Source organism: Crocodylus siamensis, chromosome 2, assembly GCF_052110815.1.
Source record: "Crocodylus siamensis isolate JL-2025a chromosome 2, ASM5211081v1, whole genome shotgun sequence".
Lineage (NCBI taxonomy): Eukaryota > Metazoa > Chordata > Crocodylia > Crocodylidae > Crocodylus > Crocodylus siamensis.
Window position 1 is genome coordinate 137,194,438 of NC_143396.1, and position 7,782 is coordinate 137,202,219.

The 7,782-nt window shown below is 49.6% G+C and overlaps 1 protein-coding gene across 1 annotated transcript in view; it reads right to left on the reverse strand.

Moving 5' to 3' along the window:
• CCNI (cyclin I) overlaps window positions 1–6,141 on the reverse strand; it is a 59,854-nt gene extending 53,713 nt beyond the window's left edge. Inside the window, exon 1 of the mRNA XM_090036897.1 lies at window positions 5,871–6,141. The gene's annotated coding sequence lies outside the window, so the exon portion shown is untranslated. The remainder of the gene's footprint in view (window positions 1–5,870) is intronic.
• Window positions 6,142–7,782: the final 1,641 nt, after the last annotated feature.

The following is a 7,782-nucleotide window of genomic DNA, read 5'->3' on the forward strand; positions in this document are numbered from 1 at the left end:
CCAGTCTTGACCTCTTCAAAATCTGCAAAGGGTATAACAAATGCACAACCCTCTCCCACCATATGTGGTTCCACTTAGGCATCTACCCTATACCAATCACCATACCACCCGAGCACCTGCTATCAAGTGGAAGGAAACGTGTCTGCTGTCAATTGAATCCAGTGCACTCACCTTGGTTGCCTGACAACCATTAGTCAGAAATATGGTTCAGTGTCTCCCAACCTGGCCTGGATTCAGCATAGTGTTGTAAGAATTGGTGTAAGATATTGAGTCTTTCACCTATTGAAAGGATGGTGCACTCCACCCCTCTCTACTCCACCAGAAAAGCACTTTTAAACAAACAGAGAGGCTGGATGGCAATTTAAATAATTTAATATCTATACTTCAGTACTGACCAGGCCCCCACTGTACAACATGTGTACAAACCCAGAATCAAAAGATACCTACAACTCCCAAAGAGCTTATTAATAAAATATATCTCCTGCTGCCAGGAAGATCACCTGGGGATTCATGCCAAAGAGACAAGGTGTCACTGCAACACTGATCATTCATGGTACTCACTACATAGCACAGAATGGAAACTTTATTGTTTTAATTTTTAATACCCACCACTAGCTCCATGGACAGACACAATAGCAGAGCAGTCCAGGCATCTTGCTGCAGCTCCAGAGGTGTGAAGTCTGGCCTAGCTCTAGACTGGGATGGCCAACCTACTGCTTTTACGGCACAGGCACAGAGCAGACAGCAGAGCAGCAGGTTGAGCTGGGAACAGGAGGCAGGGAGCAGAAAGCAGAGCAGCAGACTGGGTAGGGAAGGGGATTGGAGGGGCACTCAAAGAGGTCACAGGCTTAAATCGGTAGCAGGCATGCTAAAAAGGTTGGCTCCCATTGCTCTAGACTCAGGTCAAAGACCACTTCAGTTAACCCAGCTGTAAACAGTCATTCATACTGAGAGAGTCCAAGGCACACAGATGTGATACTACCACATTACTACCTTGCAAGCTATGGGGTAGAGAAACTGGAGAACCATAGCCATGCTAGCCCAACAACAAGCACCAGGGACAGGAACCACTGATTAGAGAACCCGCATGTCTGACAGCCATCACAGTCACTTTCCACCCTAAACCACACTGCCTGACTCAGGGGTGGGCAAGATCTGGCCCACCAAAGGATTCTATCCAGCCCACAGCTACTCCTCTGGAGGAGAACTGGATCTGGCCCACAATTTCCTTGACTTTAGGAGCCTCTAACCCTTCTCCCTTCCCCATGTTGTAACCACTGGCAGCAGCAGCAACAGCAGCAGACACCCAGCTGCCCTGCCCCATCCTGCAACCCCCAGTGTAGGCTCCAAGGCAGGGGATGTTGAGCTCCTGGCCAGGCTTCTGCCCAGCAAGGCTGTCTGCGTGCAGCTCTGACTCTGCGGCCATTTGCAGACCAGACAGCCCAGCCCCTGGCAAGTTGAAGCTCAAGTAAGGTTTTCTTCACTGGTGGTGAAGGAGGTGCAGGGGAAAAAGGACTAGAAGCCACAGATTATCCAGGTTCTGCCGGGCCAGTTTGACAGGGGTATGGACGCTACTAATGTGATGCCACGCTGTGTTCCCACACACTGCGCCATGTGGGTGCAGCTGAAGCAGCTGGCACGGCTCCTGCCTGACCCCTAGTCTCTGGCATGCAGCTGAGTCAGGCAGGAGCCACACCAGCTGCACCCATATGGCCAGAAGCAGCATGCAAAAATATAGCGCAGTGCCAGCCCAGCCTGTGGCTCTGGACCCTCTTCTCCCTGCACCCCCTCGCTGCCCCAATTTCCTGGCACACATCCCAGTTGGGCAGGAGCTGCTCCAGCTGTACCCACATGGCCTGAGGTGATACATGAGAACACAGGATGGCAGCAGCCCAGCCCAACCACATGCCAGATTCAGGGTTGGGGAAGGGGTGCAGGGAAAAGGGGGGGAAAAAAGTTAGGTTCCCTTAACCCAGGGGTAAGCAATTATTTGGGCCAAAGGGCCACTTAGGGAGTTATGGTGAGAGCTGCTGCAGGGGGAAGGGAAGAGGATGCTGATCTGGCCTGCAACAGCTCACCAAAACTCCCTAAGTGGCCCTCCAACCCAAAGAACTGCACACCCCTGGCCTAACTCCATCTTGACAAGGGAATTTCCAGTTGTTCTGTGGCTTTACCCAACAGGTTCACTATCTCCAGCATCTCCAACTCTAGCAAATATTGGAAAAGATCCCAGGCCTATCTAGCCCCAAGAACACTGCAGCAGCAATCTCCTCAGTCTTTCAGACCTCATTCGTTCAGTGTCAGACATTTTTGCAAAGAACATTTAAAAAGAAAAAGGAACAATGGAACTTAGGGCAACTTACATGCAAATGTCTTAGAAAGTGTTTACAAAATACAAGGAGCATTCAGAATACACAAGTGCCAGAGGAGAAGACCAAATTCCAAATTGAGTGCAGGACAATTAAAAGCATGTACCTCATAAATGTTTAACTCCTGTTGGGAAAAGTCCACAGATTAGCTGCTTCTGTTTTACACTAGAAGTATACCAGTATATCAGTCCGGTATCAGGTCGGCACCAATATAATGAAAATTGTATCAGAAATCAGCCTGATGTGGCTGATAATTTAGCCAAAAAACAGCCTGTGCATGCGTACAGCTGCAGCGCATCACACAGGCAGCGAGGAGCACTGGCCGGCAGCTCTCACGTGCAGCTGGTAAGTCTGATGTGGTGAAAGGGAAGGGGGGAGGGGCACAGAGGGGCAGATAAAGGCCCCTCCTCATGGCAAGGAGGATGTGGGGCAGGGGCTGGAGCAGGTGGTGCCCAGTCCAGGCAGGGGGGGGTGCAGGGAGGTGGGAGCTCCTGCCTCTGCACGCCACTCATCCAGCAGCTTGTCCACTTGCCCGGCAGCTCCTGCCCCTGCTCCCGCTGCTCGTCCAGGAGGTTTGGGGGCAGGGGGGCATGAGCATCTGGATCTGCACACACCAGGCGGCAGCAGTGCTGGAAGGGGGGCTATGATGAGGAGGCTATGGCAATTTTGGGGGTGGCTGCAGTTCCCCCTGTAGGCCTCTACCAGCACCGCTGCTGCCACCTACCCAGCGCCACCCTGGCCCTAGGCACAGCCCGCAGCTGCAGCTTGCCTCACCCATGCCCTGCGCAGATTGGGGGAGCATATGCCCCCCCTGCCCCCTCAGGGTGTGCGCAGCAGTAGGGGACATGCTGCCCCTTGCCCCACCCCTAGAGGAGCTGCAGCTCCTTCCCACCTCTGCTCTGGCCCCTGCCCCACCCCCACTCCTCCTTCACCGCAGGGGCCTTGATCTGCACCCCCCATGCCCTTTCCCTCCCTTCCACCACAACAGACTTACCAGCTGGATGCAGCTGTATCAGAAATTGGATTGCTATCAGACAATATGCCTCCTTAAAAATCAGCTATTGGTATCAACCCCAAAAATCTCCATCAGTGCACCCCTATTTTAAACCACGGTTTATGCAGACACGCTGGAGCTCAGAGCAGGATACAGGACTGTACACTACTTCATAAACCATCCAAATGATTTAAGGCAGATCTACTTGCCAGCGGGGATCCAAAGTAAATCCCTCAAGACAGTGGCAATAGTATGTTATTCCTTTCTCAGAGCTAGCCTTCTACTCAGCTGCACACTGAAGAAGCTGGTGCCCCTGGGAATATTCCAGCACTTGGAAAAATTATAAACAACTAATGTAAAGAGTGTAAAAAGGCTAAACTTCAGACACATCAATGAAAACATGAAATAGCCTGAGAAGGGAAAACTTCAAAACCTAGGTAACACAAGAGATTTTGTACCTTTGAAATATGTTATGGGTTAAAATAAACTGAAAGCATAGAAAATGCCTATAAAAGGGGTTGTCCCATGCAGCAGGCTGTCATACTGAGCCATGGAAAAGGCCCTTTTTGGTCCATAAAACAGAATACCAATTACAATGGCTGAAAAGCAGCTCTTTAAATCAGAACTCGTGGCAGCGGTGGGATCTTTTATTAGAACAACTGGATATTTGCAAAAAAAGGCTTTATTTGCAAGCTTTCAGGCACAGGCACCCTTCTTCAGGCATAGGAGAGAACAAAGATTGTAAAAATTCATATTTCACATTTTCAATCAGGCTTGCAAAATTCTGCCCACCAACATTAATTATGCTAAAAAACAATGAAAGGAAGTTTACCAGCATTACGGAAAAAATGAGGGGACAGAGGTTTTTTAAATCCAGCTTGGCCAATATTACTGCGAATGTTTCCAAGGATGCTTTGTATCAGTAGCACGAAATAACCTAAGGTAACCTTATCTGTTTGGATTATCCCTGAAGGGATAGTTTTGCATAAAACAACATTCAGTCTTCTTTCAAAGAAACCTCCATGGGGGTTCATCCTACCTCTGCAAATGAGTTAGCAAAACAAGAAAAGAGCAAAAACCCAACAATCCATATCCACTGCCAAGGCCTCTCTCTCATAGGGGCTCAGCAGGGAGATCAGAGAAGTCTGAAGTATAACATTAAGAGCACAGCTACATATTTTTAAAGCACTCTTGACAGCAGAGTAATTGATAACAACCTCAGCAGCATATGAACAACTGGACATAAACAAAGGCTAAACTAACAAGAGAAACTGGATCCACCATACCGGCAATAACATTACAAAATGTGAAAAGAATATTCAAATATAGAGGAATGCCACCTGGACAACAATACTTCAAACCTACATGATGCAGTGCCTTTAATCCAGCAGCCCTATAAACACACTTGGAACCCCTCTGATTTCCATAGACCACCTTGCAGCTGCAGAAGTGCTGCCATGCAGTGCTCTTTTCAGGGACCATAGTAATAAAAGATCCAACGCTGCTTGACACTGAGTGTCCACAGATTCTCCAAAGCACTGAGGCTCCTGATCAGTCTAGTGTACCCCAGGGGCACATCAGTACCAGCAGGACTGGGCTAAGGTGCCTTTTAGAAATACTACTCACAATGAGAGAGCCTGAAAGAGCTGCTAACAAACTAAAAACGCACCCCATTTACCCCCCCGTCCTACTTGATATGCAATCAAATCCAAGAAGTGTGCATGATTACTACAAAGCACATCTACATATGTGCAATATGCCAATACAGTCCAAATACATAGACATGTACCACCCATACCCACAGTGCTGTTTTCTATCTGCAAACAATGCAGAAGTGTACATGGAGTCTTTCAGGATGATTGCTATATATATATATACACACACACACACACATACACACACACACATACATATACACACATATACTGTATATACATATGTACATAGAGTATGTGCATATTTGTATCTGTATACACACACATGCATATACAAGCTCAAATATATTTAAACACACAAGCTCAGTCATGTTTACACACACATGCTTAAAGTGTGTATATGTACACACACATACATACACACATATGCATGTTTTGTTTTGTGTTTTGAGCATATATGTTTGGTACATATATGTATTGAGCATGTGTGCACATATATTTCAGCATGTGCATGTGTGTAGACACACACACACACATACTTTGACTGTGTGTATATTTGAGCATGTATATATACCTTCACATACACATACAGTTTGAGCAAGTGTGTGTAAACACATTTGAGCACGCATGCATGCTCAAAGTACCACCCCCCCCCCCCCCACCATCCGGTGCAAACCTCCCCTGCCTTCCGGGCCTGTCCATGCATTGCACGTAAACAGTGGGGAGGCAGACAATGGTCAGAGCCGCTCCCGCCGCCTCCCGAGCCCGGAGGCGATGGCCCGGGCCAGCCCCTGCCGGCCCAGGTGCGGGCCCCGCGGCGGGGAGCGCCCCCCGGGCGGAGAAGGGGCTCACCTCCCCTGCAGAGCTGTGCGCGTCCCAGCCGGAGGTGGCCAGCATCCGGCCCATCAGACCCCCATGCCGGGGGGCTCCGGGGGAGCCGAGGCTTGGCTGCTTGTTCTTAGTTTCCTGCTTGTTCCATGTTAGAGGAGGAGGCGGCGGCGGAGGCGGAGGCTGGTGCCCGCGGGCTTCATGTCTCCATGGCTGGTGCTGGGGAGGGAGCTGGCTTGCAAGGGGGGGGCCTGCCTGCTTGCAGCTGCCCCCGGGGCAGAGAGAAGCCTCTGGGCTTGGGGGGAGAGGGGATTAAAAAAGAAAAAAAAAAGGGAGGGGAGGGGGGGGATGGGAAACAAAAACAAGAGAGAGGCGGCAGCAGCGAGCCCTTCCCGGGGGGAGCAGGGGAGGGAAAGAAGGGCCGGCAGCGCCCGCCACCGCCGCCTCCCCCTGCGCCGAGGGGCCGCCCGGGAGGCGGCAACAACGCTCCCGCGCCACCCGCGCGGGAAGGGGCGAGTCGGGGGCTCGGGGGCCTCACCCACTGCAGCGTTTGGACCAGGACCCATTTGTAAACATGGATAGCCAGCCCTCACCCAGCGCCCCTCACTCAGTCTTGAGCCGCGGCCCCCCGGGTGCTGGGCGGGGGGGGCCCAAGCAGCCCCTCGCAGGCTGGAGCTCTGTGAGCCCACGAGGGGAAAGCCACGGCTTCCCACGTTTTCCTCCTTGAAAGGAGAATCCATTTTTCAAGTTTATTGATCCTTTCTTTATTCGAGTTAGTTGGGGGGGAACCTTTTATTCAACTGTTTGAGTTGGTTTGACTAAAAAATACCAGATTTCCCCAAAGAACCTTGCCTGCCTATGTCCTCAGACCAACACAGCTAAAGGGGGGCAAATTGTATGCACATGCTGCTACTTTGGGGAGCCAAGGCTAGCACCTAGCCCAGTGGCTCCTAGGAACTACCACAGCAATGATGATTACCACTTAGGAGTAGTAGTAGTATCATCATCATCATCAGGTTATTGTTGTTACTATTATGATGTTATTGCTGCTATTATTACTATTATTGCTGTTATCATGCTATTGTTATTATTGTATTGTTATTGCTGTTATTACTGTTATTGTTACTACTGCTGTTAGTATCATCATCACTTATTATTTTGTTGTTTTTGCTGCTGTTAGTGTTATTATTCTGTTATTGCAGTTATTATTATTACTATTATTATTTTATTGTGAGGAGGCAGCCAGTAGTGACATCTCTATGGTTGTGCAAAATATTTGGCAGGCACTGGATTGAAATGGGCCAGCCCACTTTGACCATCATGGTGCTGGTAGTTTTACTTAGCAAATTACATTCACTTCTCAGCAAAACAGATGACTTGATGAAGCAGAGTAGATAACAAAAATTTGCAAGGCTTATTTGCACAAAGGATCCTACAGCTGCAGCAGCATATGGCATCTGTGTCGTAGAACAACACGATTCAGGATGACAGGAGTTCTGTTTTTTTCTTCCAGTCTTCTGTGCAGGACCTATGCTGTAGGTTGTGGGATAGGGACTTGGTTTTCCTCTTGCTGTTTTGCGGAAGGATCAGACTTAGGCGCCTGCAGAAACTGTGCTACGACTTATTCATCCCTCCCCCTTTGCCCTTCCCCCTCCTCCAGCCTCACTGCGCATGCTGTCAGCTGGAGGAGGCAAAGAAAGAAAACAAGAGAGAGAGATAGAGGAACTGGAGGGAAGGGGTGGCTGAGGAGGAGCAGGCGGCAGGGATAGAAGGAACATAAGGAAGGAGATGGAGATGGTGAGGGACTACAGGACAGGGCTCCCTAGACAGAACCATCTCAGCTTCAGGCAGTCTGATCTTGCTCACTGCCTAGAAAATGTTGGGGGATGTCCGACTGCCGCCTAACCATTACCTTTTTCCTAAACCTAATCCCCCT